At 42.7% G+C, this 26,781-nt stretch overlaps 1 long non-coding RNA gene across 1 annotated transcript in view; it reads left to right on the plus strand.

The window, feature by feature from the left end:
* The window catches only part of LOC308584807, a 223,025-nt gene extending 198,036 nt beyond the window's left edge, over positions 1-24,989 (plus strand). Inside the window, exon 3 of the long non-coding RNA XR_014007023.1 lies at positions 24,940-24,989. This is a non-coding gene — a long non-coding RNA (uncharacterized lncRNA). The remainder of the gene's footprint in view (positions 1-24,939) is intronic.
* The last annotated feature ends 1,792 nt before the right edge of the window (positions 24,990-26,781 follow it).

Consider the following 26,781-nt stretch of genomic DNA (forward strand, 5'->3'; position numbering starts at 1 on the left):
AAGTATGGTCTTTGCTCCTGTGAGAATGGGCTGGAAAATCAAACGATGCTACCTGAATCCACTCACATCCAAATGAGTCCAACATGATTGCAATGAGGGTGGTTTAAGTGCATAACCACCACAAAGATGTCCATTTGTGACCCTCTTCCAATGCTGCAGTTTAGCTAACTACGCTCAACTTTCAGACAGACTGTTTTCAGAGACTCTCACCTGATTGCTGAGTACTGGGCTCTTTGCCTCCAGTTCAGTTTATAACTAGCAAAAAAAGTAGGTTTTCAGAAAACTGGCAGGCTTGGTGAAACTGAGTTCCCTGGGACTTATTTCGAAGTAAGTGTGCATAATAGTGTTGCAGGCTAAAACTGTTCTTGAATCTGTTTAGCCACTGCAGGTTGACAAACCTGAGAAAATAGTATTGCAAGAAGTTGTATGTTTCCAAAGTTGATCAGATCAGCCTTACACTGTCCTCAGTGCACTGAGCACACTGTGCTCTCAGAGACAGAATTTAGCTCAGGCATGGGGTACTTGTGGCCTTCTAGATGTTTCTGGACTGCAGCTTCCATCATCCCTGACCATTGGTCAAGCTCACAGGGATTGATGGGGGATGGAGTTGAACAACATCTGCAAGGCAATAGGTTCTCCATCCCTGGTTTTGGCAGTCTCTGTGCTTTGAATTGAAAGAACTATTAGTGCAGTGACTGAAAATGTAAGAATAGCCTCCCATGGTGATAGAAAACCCACCTGTTTTAAAGAGAAGGAGAACTGAAGGAAAGGAGATATATTTGTCCTGAGAAGAACCATGTTGCTATCAAACTGTCCAACCCATTCAAAACTGTGTCTGCCCTGCACACAACCTAGTTGCCCTGTGCTGTCATTTTCTTTCAGCAGCAACATAACCTCATAGTCTTTCAAACCATACACTATTTGAAGATATAAAGCCTGAGCAAACTTTCACCTTAAAGTGATGAGATCTGAGGAAATTAAACCAAGATTTATAGGACAACGCTGTAGTATAAAAAATATATAAATGGGAATTTTTATTTTTTTGAAAATACAGTTGCCTTGACAAATGAAAGCCAGCCAAACTATGCACTCTGTGATCATAACCCATTGTAAATAAGAGGCTGGGGTTTGCATTTCCTCTCCTGAGATTATGTTTTGGATGTTTTTTCATCCCCATAAAAAACTCTACATTTAATCTTTGACAATCTCATTTTAAGGAGATACTCATCATGTCCTGTTTCATCCAATTGTGATTGAAATACTTAGAGCATAATTTAGCTGGAGTAATAGATGTCGAGATAATTGGCAAATCAAACAGCTCATACACTTTGCCAGCTGTTGCCGAAATGGAGTGATGCCTGAGGGCTGGGCTGATTTCTCCCAAACCGAGTCACATAGCAGAAAAGGCAAGGCAGCCTCTGCAGTCTTTCTGCTGAGTTTTTATGTCTTCATAGGTTTGACTCATCTTTCACTGCATATTATGACATTTATCTTATTTCTTGTGTAGGTGGTTAGCACTAGCACAATTCAGTTTATTTCTATGCAGCCACTTCACGTTTGTGGTCCTACTAGCAGGAATAACAAGGGAGACCTGGACTGACAAGCTGGGTCACTTTGACCCTTCAGGTAAACTCTGGGCGAGGAGAACTCCAAGTTCCTCTGCTTCCTCCGCCATGGCCTTCACAGCATCCATCCTCCATACCAGAAGGGAGCCAAGAGACAGCATAACAAGCTAAAGCACCCAGTTGGAGCCGCTGTGTCCTCAAGGATTTAAAGAAAACATGTTGTACATGTCAGCAAAGGAGAGCTAAGGTAGTAGTGGCCGGATTAATGGTGTTGCTCACCTGCCTTCCCAACACTTTACATCACTGCTAGTTACTGAGAGGGAGAAGCAAGGCAGCAGTTTCTCAGTGTGGTATGGATGCAATGATAGGAGCATTCAATTGGCTCCAAAGCTGTGCCCACTCCCCACCGCCTTGACCCTCTCCCTCCTCTTCTCAGTAACTGGCAGCAATGTGTAGGGTTGTAAAGGCAGGTGAGCAACCCCACCCTGCTTATGCAACCCTACCTGACCTTCTCACATGACCTATATAGCAACATATATAATCTGGCTCGTGTGTTTCTAACAAGATGTTCTAGGCTTTTATCATCATCACCATCATTTATTATTTATACCCCGCCCATTTGGCTGGGTTTCCCCAACCACTCTGGGCAGCTCCCAACAGAATAATAATAATTAAAACTAATAATAATAATAATAAAGTAACCAAACATCAAACATCAAAAACTTCCCTAAACAGGGCTGCCTTCAGATGTCTTCTAAAAGTCAGAAAGTTGTTTATTTTGTTGATATCTGATGGGAGGGCATTCCACAGGGAGGGCACTATTAGTGAGAAGGCCCTCTGCCTGGTTCCCTGTAGCTTCATTTCTCATAGTGAGGGATGCACCAGAAGGCCCTTGGAGCTGGACCTCAGTGTCTAGGCTGAACGATGGGGGTGGAGGCGCTCCTTCAGGTATACTGGGTCTGAAGTATACTGAAGTATACTGAAGTTTATGACTCTGTAAAATATTTAGGGCCATTTAAATACTAGAATCCTTGTGCAATCTCAGTGATGTGGGGTTTTTGGGTTTGTTTTTGTCAATTTCTGTTTGAAGGTGAACCTACCTAATCTACACTTTCCAAAACTATGCAGGAACTTAAACAGGGTCAGTCCTTTGAAATGTGCAATTCTCTGAATTTTGCCTTGCATTTCTCCACCTCTATTTTACATGTGGAAAGGGGGAAAGATGTGTTCATCATTTTGTACAATGGGATGCTGCGTGTGGCCAAGCTTATTTTTGTTACCATTTTAGAATGATAATTACTAAAAACTTCCAGTTGTCATTCCAGATGCTATCAATATTCATCAGGTCCCTCCTGATTCACTGCTTCAGTGTGGCGGCAGATGGTCCCAGGAACAAAGCAATGAAAGTATATGACCCTCCAAAGAGACAACAGAGTTTCTCACAAAAGGTGCCAAGGAGTGCTCTGTGAAAGCCATAATTGTTGTTTCTGAGGGCTAAATTGGACGTTCTCTTTGAAAAATGCACGTTTGCCATGGAAGTGGGAGTGTAGCTGTGGGTACGGGGTGGGCACTTAAAAGAAAGGATTGACATGAGGTTGCAAATACCTAACCCCTCCCAAACCCGCAAATTCTTCTCTGCATATTTTCCCCAGGGCCAATTCCCCTTCTACTGGGCTTACTCCTGATTTTGGAAGTCAACTGAGAAGAGAGGGGAATTAATTCAAAACAGGAAACTCAAAACAGGCATTGGCAGGATTGGCAGACAGGGGACGGTCAAATACACACCCACCAATTTTCCCTGCGTGCGCATGCCAGATGATGGTGAATTTGTCCAGTGGCTGAAACAAGAGGGGTATTGCTAGTCTACACTGCCCCATGACAACAGTATGTATCATCATCATCATCATCATCCATCTTAACTCACCTGACATGGTATTCCTATCATTATTGCATATGGATGGAGGCCATCTAGGTGCTGGTCGGTGGTGGCAAAGTTCTTCCACAGCTGTCATTGCTGCTTGTTTCTGCTGCAGATAAAATGCTTCCCACCTCACTCTTGGAAAGGCATGACTGTGTTATACTGACATGGTGCTTGCATAGCAGTCTTCCAACATTCAGCTTGTTAATGTTTTTCTTTTAATGTGCAGTTGTTAAATAATGTTATATTTAGCCATCGTGGTGTCTCTTTGAACAGAAAGGTAGGATACCAATATAGTCAATAAATAGGTTTATTAAAAGAATACATAAATAAAGCACCAAGAAAGCATCCTACACTCTTATTTTATGTCAGATTCATATTTATCACTCCTGTTTCATTAAAAAGCTTTCTTATTTGGTTATGTGAGTGGGAAAGCATTATCTCCCAATCTATTACTTAATTATGTGTTTTTCATCTCCTCTGTAAATTAATCTCCCCCCTCCCCATGAAAACCATTGCTTTCTATAATCACTTTCTATAATAATTTCCCCATTCCCTTTATCATTTCCATTTCTCATCTCCAAAACCATGGTATACTTGTAATTTTCCATGGCAATAATTGCCTGTTTCAAATGAAAAGGAGATTTTTGAGTGTTTAAAAGGAGTCTTTAGACATGTTTTTCACCCATGAGAATTTCCAAGGATGAAGCTGGTGAATTACTCAGTAGTGGAAGAAGATCAGGTTAAAAATAAAAACAGACCAAGGGTACAATCCACAATAGCTTTCCTTTGATTGTGACCACAGTCGAACAGGGGCACTCATACTGAAAGCTGTGCTATTTTCATTCCTGGTAATATTGTCTGGATGTGAAATGGTTTTAAGCAGCTTGTTGAATTTCCCAGAATCTCCTCTCTCATTAATGGAAGATGGCCCAGAGATAACAGACATTAGTTTACAGTTTTTCTTATTCAGTTTGGCATTAGGTTCATCTGGCATGCATTGGAGATGGACTATTAACATTTAAAAGCATTGACAAAATTGGTTTAATCAATACAAACAAGCGCACACATAGCCCCAGGGAAATTTTGGTGCCCGAATCAAATGAACAATTAATATTTATTCCCTCCTACATAGGAGGAGGAAGAGTGTGTTTATTTCACACTTTGCAACAAATCACATCTCTTTAGGGACAACTGATGCATCCATAGCACACTGAAGCCAGAGCTCCCTTTGCATGTGAATTGCAAGAAGGGGTCAGTGGGTATCAGACAGCCAGTGGGAGACTGGCCTCACCCCTAGATGTTTCCAACATTGGTGCAGACTGCAGTGAATAAGTCTACATGTGAGCAGCTTGTGCGTAGGCTTCCAGGCTAGTTGGCGCTCATGCAGTGGTCCCAATTGCTGCATGTTAGCAGCTTCTCCTGTGGAGGCTTCTTTGCTATGGATCAGGGGTAGAGAACCTTTTCCAGCCTGAGGGCTGTGTTCCCTTGTGGGCAACCTTCCAGGAGCTGCATGCCTGTGGGGGCGGGTGGCGCCAGAGATAAACAGATGCTACTCCTGCGCTTTGTAGAGTAGGCTGCTGTCAGGAGCGAGGTGGCAATAAATCACACAAAGTAAGTGAAGTGAACTAATCCAGAATGCGGCAGCTAGACTGGTGAGTGGGAGTGGCCACCGAGACCATCTAACACCAGTCCTGAAAGACCTACATTGGCTCCCAGCACGTTTCCAAGCACAATTCAAAGTGTTGGTCTGACCTTTAAAGCCCTAAACGGCCTCGGTCCAGTATACCTGAAGGAGCATCTCCACCCCCATCGTTCAGCCCAGACACTGAGGTCCAGCTCCGAGGGCCTTCTGGTGGTCCCCTTCCTGTGAGAAGTGAGGTTACAGGGAACTAGGCAGAGGGCCTTCTTGGTAGTGGAATGCCCTCCCATCAGATGTCAAGGAAATAAGCAACTATCAGACTTTTAGAAGACAGCTGAAGGCAGCCCTGTTTAGGGAAGTTTTTAATGTTTGATGTTCTATTGTGCTTTTAATTCTGTTGGGAGCCACCCAGAGTGGCTGGGGAAAACCAGCCAGATGGGAGAGGTATGAATGAATGAATGAATGAATGAATGAATGAATGGAAGAAACAGGATCTGCTCAGGAGTGCCAGACCTAATGAGCACAACAACTCTTCTTTGGTAGATCTTGCACCCATGAGGCAGTTGTGGAAACTGAAAGTCCCTGCCTTCCTACGGCGACCTAAGCAATCTGAAACTATGCCAGCGTGCCTGCCTTTGCTGCTCCCTCTTCATATGTCTCTGGTCCTGGGAGACAAGGAGGTAGGGAGCTTTTCACAGCAGGAGGTGGAGACACCCTGGTGTCTCTGCTTCTTGGCCTCCCGCTCCTGCTTCTGCTTCGGGGACTTCTCTCTGCCACAGACTCTCCCTTCTCAACAAACCCTGTTACCTCTTCAGCTTTGGACGCCTCATCTGCTCCCTGTGACCACTCATCATCATCATCATCCCGCCACCAATCCCTGGACTACGAACCTTCCTCCCATGGCTTTAAATAATACCTATCTAACAAAGGCATGATAGTCCAAGGGTGATCATAAGATAGCCAAAATCTAAAACTAAAACAAAGACAAAGATTATTACTAACTGAAATGCTCATATTGTTGGGGTGTGGTAATAAGGAACATAAAACCAACAATAAAGATCTCTAGGAGGAGTAGAATTGCAGTGCATCTTAGATTTTAAGAACAGAATGGGAGCATCCACAATATCAACAAATTCTCCTTGAATTTTTGGGAGAAGTATGGAAAGTATGAGGAAAAAGCATGTCTTTTATTGTTATTTCTATTGAAAAGGCTCTTTGGGGGTTGTTGTTTTCTCCGCCAGCCTAATGGATCCACTTCTTGCCCCAAAGGAACATTTCAGCATATCCACAGTTGGAGATCTCTCTTGCATGTTTCTTCCAAGGACAGAAAAACAACTTTCTTTCTTGCATTCATCCATCGCAATTATGGCACCACTCCTGAGATGAAATATTCTGCTTCGTTTCAAGTCGAGGATGAGCCATCCAACTGCGACTTCTTTCAAGATGCTATTGTGCTACCACATGAAGTCAGTGTCAATTGATTGTTCCTTTCAGGACACTTTGATCACTGCTGAGATGTATGAACGTGGCCATCAACTCCCAGGTTTGTGGTTAAAATGTAAGAGAAATTGCTGCTGTCCTTCACCAAACAAGGCAGTGGAGGCAATAACATCAGGTAGAGAAAAAGGGGACACAACAGTGGAAAGAGTGTCTTTCCATCCTGCTTAAAAGGTGCAGTTAGACTGGGATATGTGAAGTCTATGAGAGGCAGACTGACCTGCAGTGGGCTCCCTGCCAAAAGCTGGTGCCCTGTCATTTTCATACAGTGGCGCGACAAATGATTATTTGGATTTTGCACCAATAAAGTTGTTCTGGGAATTGGACTGCAATCCTAGAGAGGTAGCTTTGATCCCACCGAGTACAGTGCAGGACTGCAACCCCTTTCAGTTCCATGAGGCAGAGCTCTGGCAGTCCACTTTGGAATATAGGAGCCATTTGGATCAGCACTGGGAATCTTTAGAGAGCTGGCAGGTCTTGCAGAAACCAACCCTGATCTGTTAATAAAAATCTGCTATCACATATATGTTCTCTCCTGTTTGTTCCCCTTGAGCTTCTGATAGCCCTCGGCTCCAGATTGTTTTAACATCAGATATTACCTGGCGCTCTGCAAGTTCACTCCAGCTAAAGCAGCTAAAAGAAAAAGGTAAAGGACCCCTTTAAGTCCAGTGAAAGGCAATTGTGGGATGCGGCGCTCATCTCACTTTCAGGCTGAGGGAGCCGGCGTTTGTCCACAGACAGCTTTCCGGGTCATGTGGCCAGCATGACTAAACTGCTTCTGGCACAACAGAACACCGTGACAGAAACCAGAGCACACGGAAACGCCATTTACCTTCTCAGCTAAAGCAGAACAACACTGTTACATATACATATATGTAATGCTGTTTGTATTTCAGAAGCATAGATATATTCCTGACTGGCACTGCAGAAACAAAAGGCCCATAGCTCATTTGTAAGATCCTACATCCAGTTGTTGACATTTCCTGGTAGGGCTGTGAAAGACTCTGCCTGAAGTTATTTTTATTACTATTACTTCTACTGTTGGTGTTATTAATTAAAATTATATGATATGCCATCAATAGCACTCTTTAGACAGCTCACAATACAAAAAGAAAACACTGAATAATGTACACTGAATATTGCATTGTATTCAAAATACAATAATTGAAACAATGAAAATCAATAAGAGCAGCAGGAAAACTTCTCTAGAATAGGCAGGGGGTTGTGACCCAAGGTTGCACCACACAGCAGGACTTCCCCTTTCTCTCTTCTCCGCATGCACCCCCAAAATCTGCTCCAGAGGTTCCCCCAACCCACTAGAGCAGATTTTGAGGGTGTGTGGAAGCTGCAGAGAGAGGATGGAGAAATTCTGTGGTGCAGACTGAAGTCTCTTGTGCAAGCAGAAGGGCAGTGTTGGATACAACCCAGAACAAACAATTTGCAGTTCTTGAAACCTTGGACAGCTGCCACCATTTAGCATAGGCAATGTTGAGCTAGATGGACCAATCATCTGACTCAGTATAAGGAAGCATACTGTGTCTCCAAAACCCTTCCGTCGAAGCCAAGGGCTACTGACATGTTTTAGGTGGATTTTCCACACCCCTATGTTCTCTACTGGATATATATCTCAGTTTTCTAGTTATTCTTACAAGAATACAGGGTTGGGGTTCTCATAAGAGACTCACAAGAACAATTAGCTTTTGGGTAATCATGGCACCCCAGATTACATTATGCGTCAAATTTCATCTTTATGTCTACTGAGAAATACCTTAAATCCCATTGAGTGTATGAGGTCTAAGTGTGTGTAGATATATGTAGATATACATATCTATCAGTCAAAATGTCTGTGCCCTTAAGGATTGTTTCTTAATTAACATCTGACTCGTTAGAGCTTCATCTTCTAAATATAATTTTAAAAGGAAACGAAAAGGGCAACTTGATGTGCTAATTTCGCTCTCTTTGTGTTGGACTGAAGGGGGGACGGGACAAAAACACATGACAGGGCTGGCAGCATTTGAAGCACATCGCCATAAACAAGTATGCCTTATCACCCGTTCTCTCCATTATTTCTCCCTTTTAATGCATTTCCTCCTTAACACATTGAATTATTCATCACAAATTGGATACTTCATTCCTAGAATTTGCAGTGCTAGCATGGAGAAGAATTTACCATGATCCCGTCCTTTTTATAAACCGTACAAGAAACAGATACAAAAAATTAACTGTTTGAGGTTGCTGTTTCATTTTCCTTTTACAGGGGCGTGGCGTGGGAGAGGGGACTGCCAGGGCAATCTCCCCAGGTGCATGTTTGTTTGGGGGGGGATACTGCTCACGTCAACCTCCCTGGGTCTGCCCTGCAGCTCTTTGCAAGGCTGGGATCTGATCTGATTAAAAAATGCAAAACCAAACTGAACCATTTCCACATAAGTCACAACAAAATATAAAATAAAGATACAACAAACAAACAAACAACAGCAGTAACCTCTGCTTGGACAATACCCCAGCCCAAGAGTCTGTTCAGCAGTCTCAGCTTTTGTAGCTGGAGTCAGTCAAGGTCCTACCCTCTCAGGCCAAGTGGGAAAAGAACTGCAAGGCAGAGAGCCTCAGAGGAGGAGGTGGCAATGTATAGGGGTGGGGAGGAAGAAAAGGAATGTGAAGGGTAGGTAGACCCCTAAAATTGTGTCTTTGGCTACAATTCTAAACAAAGGTAAGCACCACTGAACCTACTTCTGAGTAAACATGTATAGCATCACAGTGTTGTGTTGGGCGCAGGATGACTTTGTAGGTTTTACATTCACTGTTTTTCACTATGTTTCTCCCTCCAGCTTGGTTGGTTTTTTTGCTCTTTAAAGTAAAAGGAGGACAATTAAGGAGTTGATTTCTGAGTGGGTAGCAAGTGCATGGTGACCGATCAAGTCCTAGCTGCTGCTGTGTCAGTGCAATTATGCAGCATCTGGTTTATGAGATATGAGACCATCATTTCAACGATTACCGGAGTTATTACCTTGGCAATAAAACAGAAATGCACCTGTGCTTGATATAACTGTACATCTCTACGGCCTTCGTTGTTTTTTCCAAAAAGAGAGATACACTTTTGGGAACAGTTTAGTTTACTGAAATACATGGGGGGGGGGGAGAATGCAGGACAATTCGAATGTTCTTTACACAGTGTGTGTTGATCACATATTCCAACCCCTGCCAGCTGATCAAGCACAAAACTTTCTATTTGATTCCTCCCTCTCCTTTGCGCCTTATATTTACTCCTCCACTGAGCATTTTCCCTTCACAACATTGTGAGAATCCACCCTTTCTTTCTGTCCCTTCAGCCAGAACTTTGGTTTGGATCCTGATCATTCCCTAACTGAACTACTGCAGTCTTCTCCTTGGCCTCTCCTCATCACACCTCAGGCCATCAGCTTAACCTGTCAAGATTTGGGTCTAGCTTTATGACAGGCTTCTGTGGGGTGTGTGTCTACTGTCTGTGTCACTAATGGAACAAGTTTTTCAGAATGAAGGGCCTGCTGTGTCCTGATCGGCCTGTGAAGTTAGCTGAATGGACGGGAGTCAGTTGACTCTCTTGAGGTGAAACGGGTTCACGCCTCCGCTCCTCCACATGCAGCTGCTGGGTGACCTTGGGCCAGTCACACTTCTCTGAAGTCTCTCAGCCCCACTCACCTCACAGAGTGTTTGTTGTGGGGAAGGAAGGGAAAGGAGAATGTTAGCCACTTTGAGACTCCTTTGGGTAGTGATAAAGCGGGGTATCAAATCCAAACTCCTCCTCCTCCTCCTCCTCTTCAAATTGACATTCTGAAGAGAGAGAACTTTGGTGGCACAAGAAATTAGAAGACCTGGAATAAAAGTCTCTGTTAAAGTGCTACATTTGCAGATACCACATGACGACCCTCTTAGATTCCAACACTGTTTCCATGTCCTTTAGCAAACAGCCAAACTCCATAGCCTTGTCTTCAAAGATTCTCATGGGTATGTTCTGCCTTTATTTCCTGTTATCCCCCAGGTTAGGATCTTCAGTCCTCAAGCTCTACCATCCTCAGCTAACCAAATGCCCCCCTGCTTCTGTAAATGAATCATTCTCCCTTGCTGCCCCGTATGTCTAGAATTTCCACCCAGGACTGCTATGCATGCACACACACAATTCCCAAGTAAAGCCTTTTAATAATAAACCCATTTATTGGTACTCTCACAGGTTGATAGACTTTGGTATTTATTGCAAGACCACTGGTTCTAGTCTGTTGTTGTTGTTTTTAACGATAGATACCCACCCAACCTTCTGGAGAAGATTCAGGGAATGCGTAGGGGGCATAGGGGAGTGGAAAGGGCATCCAAGTTACATTGCTAAAAGTCATTGCCCAATGCCTCCTGCTGCCTGTCAGGTGAGCTTTGCATTCACTTGAATTGTTATAAACTGTACCCCTTTAGGATGATGCACAAAGCTGAGGGAAGACCAAGAACGTGAGTGCTGAATAGAGTTGACATTTCTCACAATGCAGCTTTGAGGCACTGGTATATTAGATGAAATAAGGACTAGCAGCCAGACCTTGATAAATCAGTTTCTCTTGCTAGCATTTTCACAACTGCACTGGTGTCAAAGTAGGTTACAATGTAAACCCAGAAATGATATTATTATTCTTAGGTGCCCGTGACTGCTTGCTCCTTGCTTTATACAACCAAGACATTAGGAAGAGCTTTCTGTTGGAAAGGGTTGTTTGACAGTGGAATGGATGGAAAGAAGGTGGTGGACTCTCCTTCACTGTAGGTTTTTAAATTGAGGTTATAGTCTTTGGCTCGAGTTCCTGCATTGCAGGGGGTTGGATGAGAGGACCCTTGAAGTCCTTTGCAGTAAATTCTTGAGTGGAGAAAGTGTGGGCAGACAGAGGACTACACTCTGTTGTGACTGAATCTCCCTTCCCCAGGCAGCAAACGACCCAGGGTGGCTTTAAGGTTGTTGTCACGCCCAGTCTTTTACAAGACCCAATACTTATCAAAAGGCCTGTTTTTATCACAGTCTTCTAGGAAAACATAATGCTATTTATACATTTCATGAAGTCCATCTTTTCTAACTAGAAGACCTCAGAAGAGGCATGTGCTTTCAGGGATTTTTTGCACCACACTTTCATAGTCTTCCCCAGAAAATCTAGGCTAGCCATAATCAAGTACACAAGTCATTGATCTTCTTATCTAAAATCAGGTCATTGAATGAACATAATTTACAGGCAATGGTTTTGGGAGGTTTTTTGTGTGTGTCATAGGCTGTAAATCTTCCGCAGATGTGATCTATTCATCTAGTTAAACTAAAAGAGCACTTGTCATTCTGATTTACAGTCTCTCTTACATAAGCACTATAACTGTATCTCCCACAAATACACTCAGTAAAGCCAAGCGGCTGCCTAATCTTCTTGGCAGAGAAACAGCAGTCTTGCACAGTTTGACACTGGCTTGCAAGGCAGATTTCCCAAAGGCCTTGAAGAAGACTTTCCAATGGGATCAGGGGCCCATTGGAAATAATTCTCAGAATGGCCTGATTTCTTCCACTGCCCAATATCCCATCCTCAAGTAGAAAAACGTAATCTTATGACTGAATAGCTTGTGGCACCTTCTTTGAAAACAGGAGAGGCTCACTTGCAGTTTGGTCTTTCCTCTTTTCCTTGAAAGTTCATGAATTGAGCACACTGCCAGCATAGTGACAATGTCAGCATATTTTCCTGCTGGGGATAGACCGTTAAATTGTCCTGGTAAAACTGGGGCGTCACATTTTTTCGTATGGGGAACACAGTGACCATTTGGGATGCCACGATCTCATGCTATTTCATGCCGCAATCTCCCGCAAAAGTTCGGGGGGGGGGGCTGTGATATTGTGCAGCACCTCAGACTGCATGTTTAGGGGCACCATGCCCCAAAAGTGCTTTTTTCAGGGGAAAATCTCAGCATGAAATAGTGTGAGATCATGGCACCCCATATGGCCACTGTGCTCCCATAAGGAAAAAAAATGGGAAAATGGCATTCTGGAAGATGGCATCCCAGTTTTTCCCTTCAACATGTTGGAGGGTATGTGGGGATTGTAGAGGCTGAATTATAAGCCTTGATGTCACTGAACTCACCTGTCTGCTTTCTTAGCTCATGTATACTAAGCTATGGATAGCTTTAACTAAAAAAAAAAAAAAAAACACTAGTAAGTTGCCTAAACTAGTGTTTTGCCAAAAAGAAAAAGTGAATGGTGAAGAACTGTCTTCAACAAGCTACCTCTGCCACCTTCTACTCAACCCTTTCCCCAAAAATGTTATTAGGCTGGCAGGTCAAGACTTTTTAAGTGGTGGCTTGATTAGTGCTGGTATTTAAAAGAACATTCCAAATTGTGTGTGATTAATATGCAATTTACTATATTTCTGGGTGTGTGTTTTTTAATGCTATATATATATATATATATATATATATATATATATATATATATATATATATTATTTTTAGACCATGTTGTAAAATCAAGGTATCCTGAAAGGCCAGCTAGTCCAGTTCTGGGCACCACAGTTCAAGAAGGACACTGACAAACTGGAACGTGTCTAGAGGAGGGCAACCAAAATGGTCAAAGGCCTGGAAATGATGCCTTATGAGGAACGGCTAAGGGAGCTGGGCATGTTTAGCCTGGAGAAGAGGAGGTTAAGGGGTGATATGATAGCCATGTTCAAATATATAAAAGGATGTCATATAGAGGAGGGAGAAGGGTTGTTTTCTGCTGCTCCAGAGAAGCGGACATGGAGCAATGGATCCAAACTACAAGAAAGAAGATTCCACCTAAACATTAGGAAGAACTTCCTGACAGTAAGAGCTGTTTGACAGTGGAATTTGCTGCCAAGGAGTGTGGTGGAGTCTCCTACTTTGGAGGTCTTTAAGCAGAGGCTTGACAACCATATGTCAGGAGTGCTCTGATGGTGTTTCCTGCTTGGCAGGGGGTTGGACTCGATGGCCCTTGTGGTCTCTTTCAACTCTATGATTCTATGATTCATTAAATAAATGGAAGCAAGAAAACAATGAAAGTTTCCATTTTTACCTCATGCGTGCGCACACACAAAAGCACTTATCTTAAAGGACAGTACGGAACTGGTTTTTTGTTCCAGAACTGAGGAACACTGACAAAAAGGTATTAGAATATCTCTCATTACCTCCACCACTCTCCACAGCCCCTGCCTGCCTTTATTGTGTTGCTGTGGTAACTCTTCCTACAGAACTAAAATTCATTGGAACACACCCCAAAATGGCACTGTTTAAACAAAGATATTGAAAACATTTTAGCCTGAAGCCTTGTGAAACAACATCTAGCTTTACTTAAGTGTTCAACGTCTGTTTTTAAAGTCCTCCATTTTGTTTAACAAGTGAAAAGCTTTTGATATAAATCAGAAATGTGTATAATGATCCAAGCCAGGGTGGTTTCTCTTCCCTCCAAATAAGGCAAGTTTGCTCTGCTCTCCTCCAGTCGCTTGCAAAGTGTGATATTTTGTATGCAAGATGGACTTCTTTCTTGACTACTGGTGAATGCAGAAAACACTGGTCTGTCCCAAAGATATTGGCCTGTTCTCTTTGATAGCAGGGAGGAAAGGAATGATTGAGACAGACAGGCAAAGGAAGGGAGTCAGATAGCTCAATAGCTTTGCTAGTGAGAGGCACCACAATGAGTCTGGCTAGTGCAGTGGGGCTTCCCTCTCTTCTCCCTAATGTATCCCCCAAATTGGCTCAAGGGGGTTTCAGAGAAGCCCCAGAGCATAGCTGTCAACTTTTCCCTTTTCTTGCAAGGAATCCTATTCGGAATAAGGGAAGTTCCCTTAAAAAGGGGGAAACATTGACAGCTATGCCCCAGAGAGGGGAGGGGAGATGGTTTCATCTAGCAAGCAGAAATGTTTTCAGTGACTGAATAATTGTATCTGCACACCATTGCCATATGTGGGTGTGCCACTGGTTGTACTTGGTGTTGGTGTTGTTAATCAGTCAGATCTGATTTGTTTGACCAAAAACTAGGGATGGGGGAGAAAATCCATTCTGTCTGTATTTTTAATTAGCAAATATGTAATTGATACTTCTTGAACCGATGCACAAGCCAAAACAGTTCTCCTTCAAAATTTGCAGTTCCCCAGCCAAGCAATGTGCCCCAAAATGCATAGACAGTCATACCTTGATTCGTGAACGCCTTCTGAGTTGAATGCTTTGACTCCTAAACACTGTAAACCCAGAAGTGAGTTTTTTCAAACATTCTTTGGAACCTGAACGTCCAACATGGCTTCCGATTGGGGGCCAGGGAGAAGCCCTCTTATATACCTGCTGGGATTGACAAGGCATCTGACCCTCACCTGAATCTCATAGCTCTCCTGACGAGTGATTTGGTCTGCAGCCACTATGTGGAAATAAAGGCTGAGATTGCCCACCAGATACCAGGCACTCTACTATTCAAATTAGGCCCCAGTGTTTTTCTTACCATACCCTTCTCAATGATTTAATCAATTTTAATCTAGCATGTAAATTATCAAAACTTGTTGTTGTTGTTTAGTCGTTTAGTCGTGTCCGACTCTTCATGACCCCATGGACCAGAGCACTCCAGGCACTCCTGTCTTCCACTGCCTCCCGCAGTTTGGTCAGACTCATGTTTGTAGCTTCGAGAACACTGTCCAACCATCTCGTCCTCTGTCGTCCCCTTCTCCTTGTGCCCTCCATCTTTCCCAGCATCAGGGTCTTTTCCAGGGAGTTTTCTCTTCTCATGAGGTGGCCAAAGTATTGGAGCCTCAGCTTCAGGATCTGTCCTTCCAGTGAGCACTCAGGGCTGATTTCCTTAAGAATGGATAGGTTTGATCTTCTTGCAGTCCATGGGACTCTCAAGAGTTTCCTCCAGCACCATAATTCAAAAGCATCAATTCTTTGGTGATCAGCCTTCTTTATGGTTCAGCTCTCACTTCCATACATCACTACTGGGAAAACCATGGCTTTAACTATGCGGACCTTTGTTGGTAAGGTGATGTCTCTGCTTTTTAAGATGCTGTCGAGATTTGTCATCGCCTTTCTCCCAAGGAGCAGGCGTCTTTTAATTTCGTGACTGCTGTCACCTTCTGCAGTGATCACGGAGCCCAAGAAAGTAAAATCTCTCACTGCCTCCATTTCTTCCCCTTCTATTTGCCTGGAGGTGATGGGACCAGTGGCCATGATCTTCGTTTTTTTGATGTTGAGCTTCAGACTATATTTTGCGCTCACCTCTTTCACCCTCATTAAAAGGTTCTTTAATTCCTCCTCACTTTCTGCCATCAAGGTTGTGTCATCTGCATATCTGAGGTTGTTGATGTTTCTTCCGGCGATCTTAATTCCGGCTTGGGAATCATCCAGCCCAGCCTTTCGCATGATGAATTCTGCATATAAATTAAATAAGCAGGGGGACAATATACAGCCTTGCCATACTCCTTTCCCAATTTTGAACCAATCAGTTGTTCCATATCCAGTTCTAACTGTAGCTTCTTGTCCCACATAGAGATTTCTCAGGAGACAGATGAGGTGATCAGGCTGTTAAGTTTGTTTGGCCAGCTCCGGCCCATCTGGAGCTGACACTACACCTCATCTTGCTTTGAGCCCAGCAGAGCAGATAACGCCCAGTCCACAGAACGAAAGGATAAGCAGGTATTGTGCTACATGCTAATTTTTAGTTACACTCTATGCTGAGAGAATACAAACATCCATCCTGCCTCTGTGAGAGCAGAGAAGCAACTCCCTCTCGACACAAAGAAAGCCGAGAGAACAGTGAAAAACAGGAAACCAGTGTACGTCACATCCAGTCTCCCATTCCTGTGGGAACCCAACAGTAACTCTGACTGTGGAATGTAAACAATTGTCTTGTGACAAGCATTTTGCTGCTCAGTGAGGGAAACAGAAACCAACACAGGCACTCCCATTTCTTTAAGAACTTGCCATAGTTTGCTGTGGTCGACACAGTCAAAGGCTTTTGCATAGTCAATGAAGCAGAAGTAGATGTCTTTCTGGAACTCTCTAGCTTTCTCCATAATCCAGCGCATGTTTGCAATTTGGTCTCTGGTTCCTCTGCCTCTTCTAAATCCAGCTTGCACTTCTGGGAGTTCTCGGTCCACATACTGCTTACTGCTTATCAAAACTTACTTATTTGTTAATTTGAGCAAGTAAACTACTGCTCTCACTTCATTACAAACAGTATTTCTACCTGCAACACACTTGAGCAAACCTGCTCCTCTTCCTTTCACAGATTTTTTGTTGCCACTGTAGCTGCCTCTGATTAGTTGAGAGCTAGTGTGGTGTAGTGGTTAGGAGCGGTAAACTCGTAATCTGGTGAACTGGGTTCGCTTCCCCGCTCCTCCACATGCAGCTGCTGGGTGACCTTGGGCTAGTCACACTTCTCTGAAGTCTCTCTTTTTTTATATATAAAATTTTTATTTGGTTTTCTGGTTTTATAGAGACAAAACATACACAAAGAAAAGACAAAAGACAAAAACATGTATAAAATCAGCAAATCCCCGTTTCATAAACTTGTTCCCTGACTTCCCCCCACCTCCCCTCGTGCATCCCAGTTTCAAGATTATATCAGCAAGTTGGTATTTCTCCTCTTAACAATCTTATTCATCTTATTACCTTTTTTATAATAAAAATTAATTTTCCTAAGTTGGACTTAAGTTCTCTTCCATCGATTTTCATTTTATCTTAATTAAGAGTCATATTAACCAAACCTAAAAGTCTTAAGAGTTTTTAAGAGTCTCTTCTTCCCTCCCTCCCATCCCCGGTTTTTGTCCCTTCCCAATAAAGATCCAGATTCGAGATTCTCAGCCTGGGTTCCTCACGTCCGAGGCTTTCAAATCCCTTTCAGTCCCTCTCCGCCTGTCCTGTTGGTAGTCCTTTATGTCAGTCGTCAGGTCTGGGAAAAGCTATTTCACCATCAAAGTGTATCCTCTTCCCACAAGGGGGTTCAAAAGTAACTGCTGGAGAATTTCCACAAAGCCTATCTCTTCACGATCAAAGTCCAAACGGAGGCCCCAATCGTATTTCTTTATTTTAGTTTTCTGTATTCCATTTTGTCCCGGGACCTCCTCCTTCTTCTTCTGTGTCTTTCGCAGAGTTGTAGTAGATATGTTCCCAGCATTTCCTTGCTTGTGTTCCGCAGATGTCAGCTTTTGGTTGTTGCTTCCCAGGATTACTTCTTCTTTTTCTTGTTGTTTAGTCTCTTCCAGCTCTGTAGGTATTGTTTCCCATTCAGCTGTGGATTCTTTCTCAATGAGGTCCTCAATACTAAGAGCAGAGTTGCCTGTTCCCAAGGTCATAGTCTCAAGTTGTTTATTCATGGCCAAGCTCTGCTCTTGTAAGATTCCCACCAATTGAAACATCCTTTCGATTTCCACTAGTAACTTTCCTTCCACAGCCATTGTATCCATTGTAGTTTCACAGAATTCCCCCTAGGGGGAATCTGGTTACTTATTAGCCTTTTCACCAACAATCCTTTAACTGATTAATATTACTTCTCTGAAGTCTCTCAGACCCACCTACCTCACAGGGTGTCTTTTGTGGGGGAGGAAGGGAAAGGATATTGTGAGCCGCTTTGAGACTCCTTAGGGTAGTGATAAAGCGGGATATCAAAATATCAAATCAAAACTACTACTTCTTCTTCTTCTTCTTCTTCTTCTTCTTCTTCTTCTTCTTCTCATTTAACTCTTTTGGGGGAAATTAGCATGACACGTTATGTTCATGGAAGTTGTTGACTCAATTAGTCAACTAGAAGGGTTACTGCTAATAGCACCAGTTTTCCTATAACTTGATATTGCTAGATCTGATGAACTGCAAAAGCATTTTTAGTTCTTTCTTTCACCCTGGAACTTTTCTTTATTAGTGTCACTTTGTTTTGTACGATTCCTTGCAAATGAAGGAAAACAACTTTTCTGCTTGTATATGTTGATAATATGATTTTGATTACTGAGAACAAACAAGATTGAACAAAAGCAAGATTGGGCGCAGGCCTGGCCAGGACATAGGCATCCTGACTGTGAGAAAGGTGACCTGTGTGCTTGCTTGCTTGACAGTTGTTGGGAACTTCAAGGTCCCTGCTCTCCCTTCGTATTATCTTTATACTGGACCTGGAGACTCCAATACAGTGGTACCTTGGTTTATGAACTTAATCCATTCCGGAAGTCTGTTCTTAAACCAAGGCATTCTTTCCCGTAGAAAGTAGTGAAAATGGATTAATCCGTTCCAAACAATGAAAAACAACCCCTAAAACAGCAATTTAACATGAATTTTATGATCTAACGAGACCATTGATCCATAAAATCTACTACCCAGTATAAAGGGGGCGGGGAAGGAAGGCAAAAGTTCTCTCTCCAAGGAGAGAGAGCTCCCCCCCGGCCAGCCTTTCAGGATCCCTCCCCCCCCACACGCCAGTGCTCCTTCCTCACCTACTTAAGGCTGGCACAAGCAGCCCCCGCCACTTGGGTGAGTTTTCCTTGCTGAAGAACTCTTACTGCATCCTGCCCACACTGTCCCAGAGCCACACAGCTAGCGATGGATCTAACAAAGTCCTGGGTCACAGGAAAGCGGAAAACACAAAGCAAAGCACAACAAAGGCTGGGCTGGGATTCTGAAAGGTTTTCCCCTCGCGCTCCTTGCAGTTTCTTGGCCAGGAGGGGGGAAAGCCCTGCATGAAGATGCCAAGATTTGAACCACAGACATCTGCATGCAATGGAGGTTCTCTCCCACTGAGCTATGGTCCTTCCTGAATCAAATGAAGAAAATGTTTTCCACATTAATTGAGCAAACCGACTGTAAGGCACCTTTCCTCTGACTGAAATATTGCTCGCTTGTGGTTTCCCCAACTACTAGCTGCTGTTATTTTATGACAGTTTACTGGCAGCCAAACATTTCAACTGGGGATGAAGAAGGCCTTGAGGATTAGTCAGTTTGGCTGTAAGCAACTCTGTCGAGTGAAGATTCTTCAGAGCCCAATTATGGAGTTTATTGTCGGTTTGCAGAATTATGACAAGTGATCTACTTTTCTGATGAATTACTACCCAGAGTTCCTTTTTTGAATAAATAGAATCTGCTGTGCTTGGACAATCACTTTTACAAAATTGTTTGTGCCAGCAAAACAAAATAAAGGCGGTTGACCTGTATTCTCTGGGCTATTCCATCGCATGCATTGTCCACATATTGAATCTGTTTTCAGAACCTAGCTTCAGTTTATGCCCACAACACAAAATGCAGCTGAATGAAAAGATAACTGTGAGATTTCGGGTGGGTGGGGAGAGTTGTGTCATATTTAAGCATCGTAAGAGGATCTCAGACAACCATTTATTGCTGCTATAAATAACTTAATATTGTTTTTAATACTGTAACCTGCCCTGGGACCTTACAGTGAATCGTGGGCAATAAATAAAATAATAAATTCCACGTTGATTGCTAAATTGGCATTTAGTTAGTTGAGAAATAGTATGCTAGTCCGTATCTCTCCAGTACTGATGTCAGAGAATTCTGACAACAGCAGAAATGGGACATTGCCAGTGTTCACATATACACCCCATGTTTCTGCTGCTGCGGGTGACTAACATGGCTGCTCCTCTGCAAAGCTTTAAAGTTGTTTTCTCTTCTTCATCAAATGCACCCGTGTGTTTCAAGCGCCAGCATGGTGCACTGGTGACAGTGTCAGAGTGGGTGTGGGGTGGAGACATCACAACGCAGCTATAAAGTTCACTGGCACCAGTCACCATCTCAGCCTAACCTACCTCAACAGTTTGTTGTCAGGATAAAAAATGGGGAGGGAAAGTTATGTGCAAGGCTTTTATCTCCCAGGGTGGGGAGTAGGCTGTGGGGTGGGGGGGACAAAGCATTAGTATGCAAGCTCAGGCTGTGCTCTAAGCTGGTATTTGGGGAAAACAGCTGCATTCCTAACACTTTATCCTAGCTGACCATCAAAGTACACAAGGCCAACCTAGACTTAGACTCATAGAAGTGTAGAGTTGGAAGGAATCCAGCTGGTCATCTCCTGCAATGCCGGAATCACAGCTAATAATACTAAGCATGTCAGTTGCCACAGCAGGTTAGGTTGGGGGCTGGTCATCATTGGGACCACAGTGTGTGGGGAAAGGGGACAATAACCCAAGAGGGGCTCATTATTTTTTCCCCACTTTCCTCTAAGTCCCCCCCCCCATAAAATGTTATTAAGGTTTTTTTTTCATAATACATAATACATTGTAAAACAAATTAATCTGAACAAAACTAGAAAGAAAACTCAGAGTCCTCTCTCAAAGGGAGCTCTTAACTCTTGTCTCAAACAGAAAGTGGCGGACCATCCCAGCTCTCACATGGGAGCTTTTCCCAGCCTCTCTTGGCAGAGAAAGGAAGAGTTAAACCACCTCACCTGACAGCCCTGCCCTTCCTTTCCCTGCCAAAGGAAATTGTCCCTCACCCCATGGGAGCTTCTCTCCTGAGATTTTTAACAGCCACGGTGTGGTTTGTTTTATCAAGACTATTGTGCCATGTGTTCATATGTACACTCTGTTCACACAGGCATGGGAGCCACTCCACCGGGCACCTGGGAAGGTGTGTGAATGAATTGGTCACATGGGTTCTGGTACCTTTTCTCACAAAGGCAGAAAATTAGCTGGCGATTGTGAGTTTTAGTGGTGATGAATACCAAAGGGAAAGGGATTAAGAAGCCCCCTTTTATTGGTCATTTGTGGCATATTGTAGCCTCTGTAACCACACTCTGTAAAAGAGATGGGGAAAAGACAGGGGAATATTACGTGTCAATGTTGGGCCCTAAGGACTGGTTTTATGAACAGTGTTGGGCTTTTGAAAGAAGTTATATGGCAGTCTTGCTGCAGGCAAGGATTGCCGCTCACGCCTTTTTATTCAACTGCTGTTTCTTTGTATAATATATCACAACGAATTCACTTAGGATTCCATAGTAAATGTTTCACTACCAGGAAAACTGACAAGGTATCAAACTCTGACAGAGAAATTGGCCTCAGGGAAGATAGTTACTTAGTTACTTCTTAAACAAAGCAAAATATGCAGTGCAAACACTTTCTGAATAATAACATCAAAAGATTCTTCTCATAACACAACATTCCTAATGAATTCCCTGCCGTCTAAAAAGAGTAGCACTTATTCCCCTGTTAATTTATGTCTCATGTGTGGTATTTTGCATGGATGTCATGAGGTAACATTAGGGGTAATGTAAGTTGAACAGCTACCATGCAGAACAACATCCATTATCTGCATCCACCACGCCTCAAGTCTGAACATTTCCTAGGCAGCATGCATACTTTCCAATGGGTCTTGGGGAATATGCCTATCTCAACTGTATTTTGTACATTCTCAGTGTAATAGGCATAATAAGCTGAAAACTCTAGTGAGATAGTGACATCCCCCAAGACCTGTTTGACTAGAAAATGTGCATAATTCCCTCTTCAAGGTCACACGGAATGTGGCGAATGTGCACAATGACTGGTTACTCAGCATATTAGTTGTTCAACTCACGTTACAGAAACAGGCTGCTTTAGCTACTTATTTCCTGTGCCTGCTTGCAAAATAGCAGGACTGCCCAGAATCTCATTTTTCCAAATGCTCTTTTTCCAAGAAAACAACACTTACTCCTCAATTCACCGCCAATAACTGAAGACACCAGAGAATTCTGCTGAAAATGGAAACGGGAGCAGAAATTGCTTGCACTCTCTTTATTCGTTCCATGTCCAGAATGGAAAATAATCCAGTGAAGATGGTCAGAATATGATTCTCCATGCCTGGTGGAGAATATGCACCGTTAATGAAAAAGTTGTTCTTACTTGTTGCTAGGCTAGTTGTTGGCAGTGGTGGAGAAACAAAGCCACTGAGCTCCAGGGCAGGTACTGTAGCCTCAAGGGATGAATGTTCTCAGATGCTATCCTGCCTTTGGAAGCTGCTGCCTGAATTGTGGGTCAAAAGGGGCAGCAACCCTTGTGGGAAGGCTGAGACCCAAACATTTAATATTTGGTTCTCAAATGCCTTGGGTACTCAAACGCCTTGGTTCCTAAATGCCGAAAACCCAGAAGTGTTCCAGTTTTCGAACGTTTTTCAGAAGCCGAACATCTGATGCAGTTGTCAGCTATTGTTTCTGGGGTGGCTGCACCAATCAGAAGCTGTGCCTTGATTTTTGAACTTTTCGGAAGTCAAATGGACTTCCAGAATGGATTAAGTTTGGCACTTTTGTGTTTGTTATTTATTTTGCGGTTTTGTTTTTGAGGCTTTTTTGGTTAATTTGTCTTTGTGACTGTGTGGGACCCAGTTCAGCTACTGATTGATTGATTGATTGATTGATTGATTGTGAGACTGTGGAAATGGATAAAAGCCCCCCCCCCATTCAAACAATGACTATCGTCAGTGCAGGTAAGAAAAAATAATAATTTTAATTTTTATGATCTACAACACAGTGGTACCTCGGGTTACAGACGCTTCAGGTTACAGACTCCGCTAACCCAGAAATAGTACCTCGAGTTAAGAACTTTGCTTCAGGTTGAGAACAGAAATTGCGCAGCAGTGGCGCGGCGGCGGCAGGAGGCTCCATTAGCTAAAGTGGTGCTTCAGGTTAAGAACAGTTTCAGGTTAAGAACGGACCTCCGGAACGAATTAAGTACTTAACCCGAGGTACCACTGTACTGTCTTATTTATTTTATAGTACAGTACATTGATTATTGCTTTCATTTAAGGATCAATGGTCTTGTTAGATAGTTAAAATTCATGATAAGTTGCTGCTTTGGGGTTGTTTTTTAAAGTCTGGAATGAATTAATCCATTTTGCATTACTTTCTATGGGAAAGCGCGCCTTGGTTTAAGAACGCTTCAGTTTTGGAACAGACTTCCGGAGTTTGAGAATCAAGGTACCACTGTACTCAATTGGCATTGAGCTAGTTTGTAGCAGTGGTTGCTAGAACTCAAGCTTCCTAAATATTTTTTGTTACATTTTGCTAATGTAATGTTGTTACATTAATAGCATTGAAATGTCACATGTTTGTTGTAAGTTGTTGCTGTTTTATTATTGCTGTTACTATGAAATTGTTCTTGTGAACTGGTGATGGTGCAATATGTTGGTGTTCTGACTGCTGTAAGCGATGAGCATAATTTTTGTGTGTGCAAAAATGCTATACAAATAAGGTGGAGGTAAGGATGATGTGGTCTGCAGTGAAAGGCCAGGTATCACTGCTAATATGATGCATGAAACTACCATGCATTGCTTTGGATGTGATGTTTATCAAATTCACAAGTTCCAATAGTTTGCTTTCCTTTCAGTATGTGGCTATCTTTATAAAGGTGGTTAATTTTTATTAACATAATCTTCATGAAATCAATTTCATGTTTGGCTTTCAGGACCCCTCTCAAATTACATCCCTTACATTTTTAATTTAATGGAACATTAAGCAAGGCTTTCTATATATCCAGCTTACAAAATACTTTGTTTGCATCTACAGCAGTCACAAAATTAAAAGACACCTGCTTATTGGGAGAAAAGCAATGACAAACCTAGACAGCATCTTAAAAAGCAGAGATATCACCTTGCTGACAAAGGTCTGTGTAATTAAAGCTATGGTTTTCCCAGTAGTGATGTATGGAAGTGAGAGCTGAACCATAAAGAAGGCTGATCGCTGAAGAATTAAAAATGCTTTTGAATTATGGTGCTGGAGGAGACTCTTGAGAGTCCCATGGACTGCAAGAAGATCAAACCTATCCATTCTTAAGGAAATCAGCCCTGAGTGCTCACTGGAAGGACAGATCCTGAAGCTGTGGCTCCAGTACTTTGGCCACCTCATGAGAAGAGAAGACTCCCTGGAAAAGACCCTGATGTTGGGAAAGATGGAGGGCACAAGGAGAAGGGGACGACAGAGGGCGAGATGGTTGGATAGTGTTCTCGAAGCTACCTACATGAGTTTGACCAAACTGTGGGAGGCAGTGAAAAACAGCAGTGCCTGGCGTGCTCTGGTCCATGGGGTCACAAAGAGCTGGACACAACTAAATGACTAAACAACATGCTGCTATGATGCCTATGAATTTATGCTGCTGCCCACAATTCCTGGGTGATGAATAACGGTTGTTGTGGTTTATTCTGACCCACAGTACAGTGGTAGCAGGGTTTCAAACACCTTGGGTTACAAACACTTCGAGTTACAGACTCCACTAACCCAGAAATAGTACCTCGGGTTAAGAACTTTGCTCCAGGATGAGAACAGAAATTGCATGGCAGCAGTGGGAAGCTCCATGAGCTAAAGTGGTACCTCGGGTTAAGAATGGTTTCAGGTTAAGAATGGACCTCCGGAACAAATTAAGTTTGTAACCAGAGGTACCACTGTACCAGAAGATGGCTTTTTTCTCAGTGAATTTGTCCACAAACTGGATAACAGAGTGTCCATTCTTAGGCCTGAGGTACCGGAGTTCTGTTTCTCTACTTTATAAAGCACACACACACACACACACACACACACACACACACACACACACCATTTTAGCAAAGCAGCCCCAAGTACGTTTTGGTCAATGTTTAACACAACACAGGCCTGCAGAATTTACGTGAGCACAAAGTTGAATCCATCGCATGAGCCATGTTTTGCAGCCTGCCCAGTTTGTGACAACCCACCCAATTTTGCAGTCCTCAGAGGGTGGCGGTGTGTCCTGTTTTACACATAACAGTCCTCTATTGAGTAGCAGTATGGTCCAAGTCTGGATTAAAGACAAAGAGCCAGAGGAGAGGGAAGGGGGCTTTGCAGTTGGCCCTCAACAGCAAAAGGACAGCAGATTGAGCATGCCCTGCTATGGTGGGATGGATTTATAGAAATTATTTCTAAATTTGTTGCTATACACAAAAGCCTCCTAGACTACTTGTTCATTAAACTTTTGTGGAGGTTATACGACTGCTCTGTACTGAAAATTCATCCTTATTTGCTTGCATGGAATATATACTGCTTGCTGTCAATTGATCATTATCCCACACTTTATAGCCACCTTCCTTTCTGCGCAATTTTTTTTTTTTTACACCAGAGCACTTTAACCCACTTTAATCACATAAATCTGCATTTCTGGTATGCGACTGAATCCATCCTCCAACATGGTGAAAGTCAACCAGAAATTAGGTTTGGCTGGTGCCTTTGTTATACACCTTTAGGTGTATAACAGGCCTTTGGCTCATTGACATCTATGCCTTTTTAAAATGTGCTGTTGGAGGGGAGATTTTTTGTTTTGTATTTTTTATTTTGTGTTTTTCATGCTGTGTTTTTATGTTGTGAACCACCCAGAGATTTGCAAGTATAGGGCAATATTACAAATTTCAATAATAATAATAATAATAATAATAATAATAATAATAATAATAATAATAATAATATTGTTCCCCTGGTGAACTGCCATACATCACTAGCTGGTTATTTTTGGCTTGTTGAGCTACAGGTTGTATGTACCAGAACTAGATCTTTAATGGCAAGAATGTGTGTGTGTGTCCGTGCGTGCATGTTGGAACTGGTGCAAAATGCCCAATAACCGAGTATTTATTTCAGAGCTAAAATTATGTCAGGAGTACTGCCCACACCCACCCAGCCACATTCTACATGACAATTATGAAAGATTGAGATTATTTATTTTTATCTGACAAGCATAATGAAGGGAGCATACTATCAAACTAATCAGACACACATTCACTCAGAAGCACATACCATTGATTTAAATATAATTGAGTGATGGATTGATGTTAAAACATTTATGCCCTGCCTTTTTATCATAACAGATAATCAAGGCAGAAGGCAATAAATTAAAACCCTTGGCAATAAAATCCCATAAACTAAAACAAGCCAAATGACAGCAGTCAAGAAGAGCAGCACTCATCCCATGCTCTAACATATACAAAACTGTTTTAAAATGCCATCCGCAGGCCAAAAGACTGGGCACTAAAATAAGGGCTAAACTTGGCATCCACTAGATAAAGGGTAATTGTTGTTCCTACTTAATAACAGGCATAAGCGGATGATCCTAACTGGGAAAACACCACTTGGAGCAGGGGAGAGAGAATCTCTTTCCTCCCAAACACGATTGAACAAACCTAATACAGTGGTACCTTGGTTTACAAACTTACGGTAATCCATTTCAGAAGTC

Source organism: Podarcis bocagei (assembly GCF_964188305.1).
Source record: "Podarcis bocagei genome assembly, chromosome: 4".
Classification (NCBI taxonomy): Eukaryota; Metazoa; Chordata; class Lepidosauria; order Squamata; family Lacertidae; genus Podarcis; species Podarcis bocagei.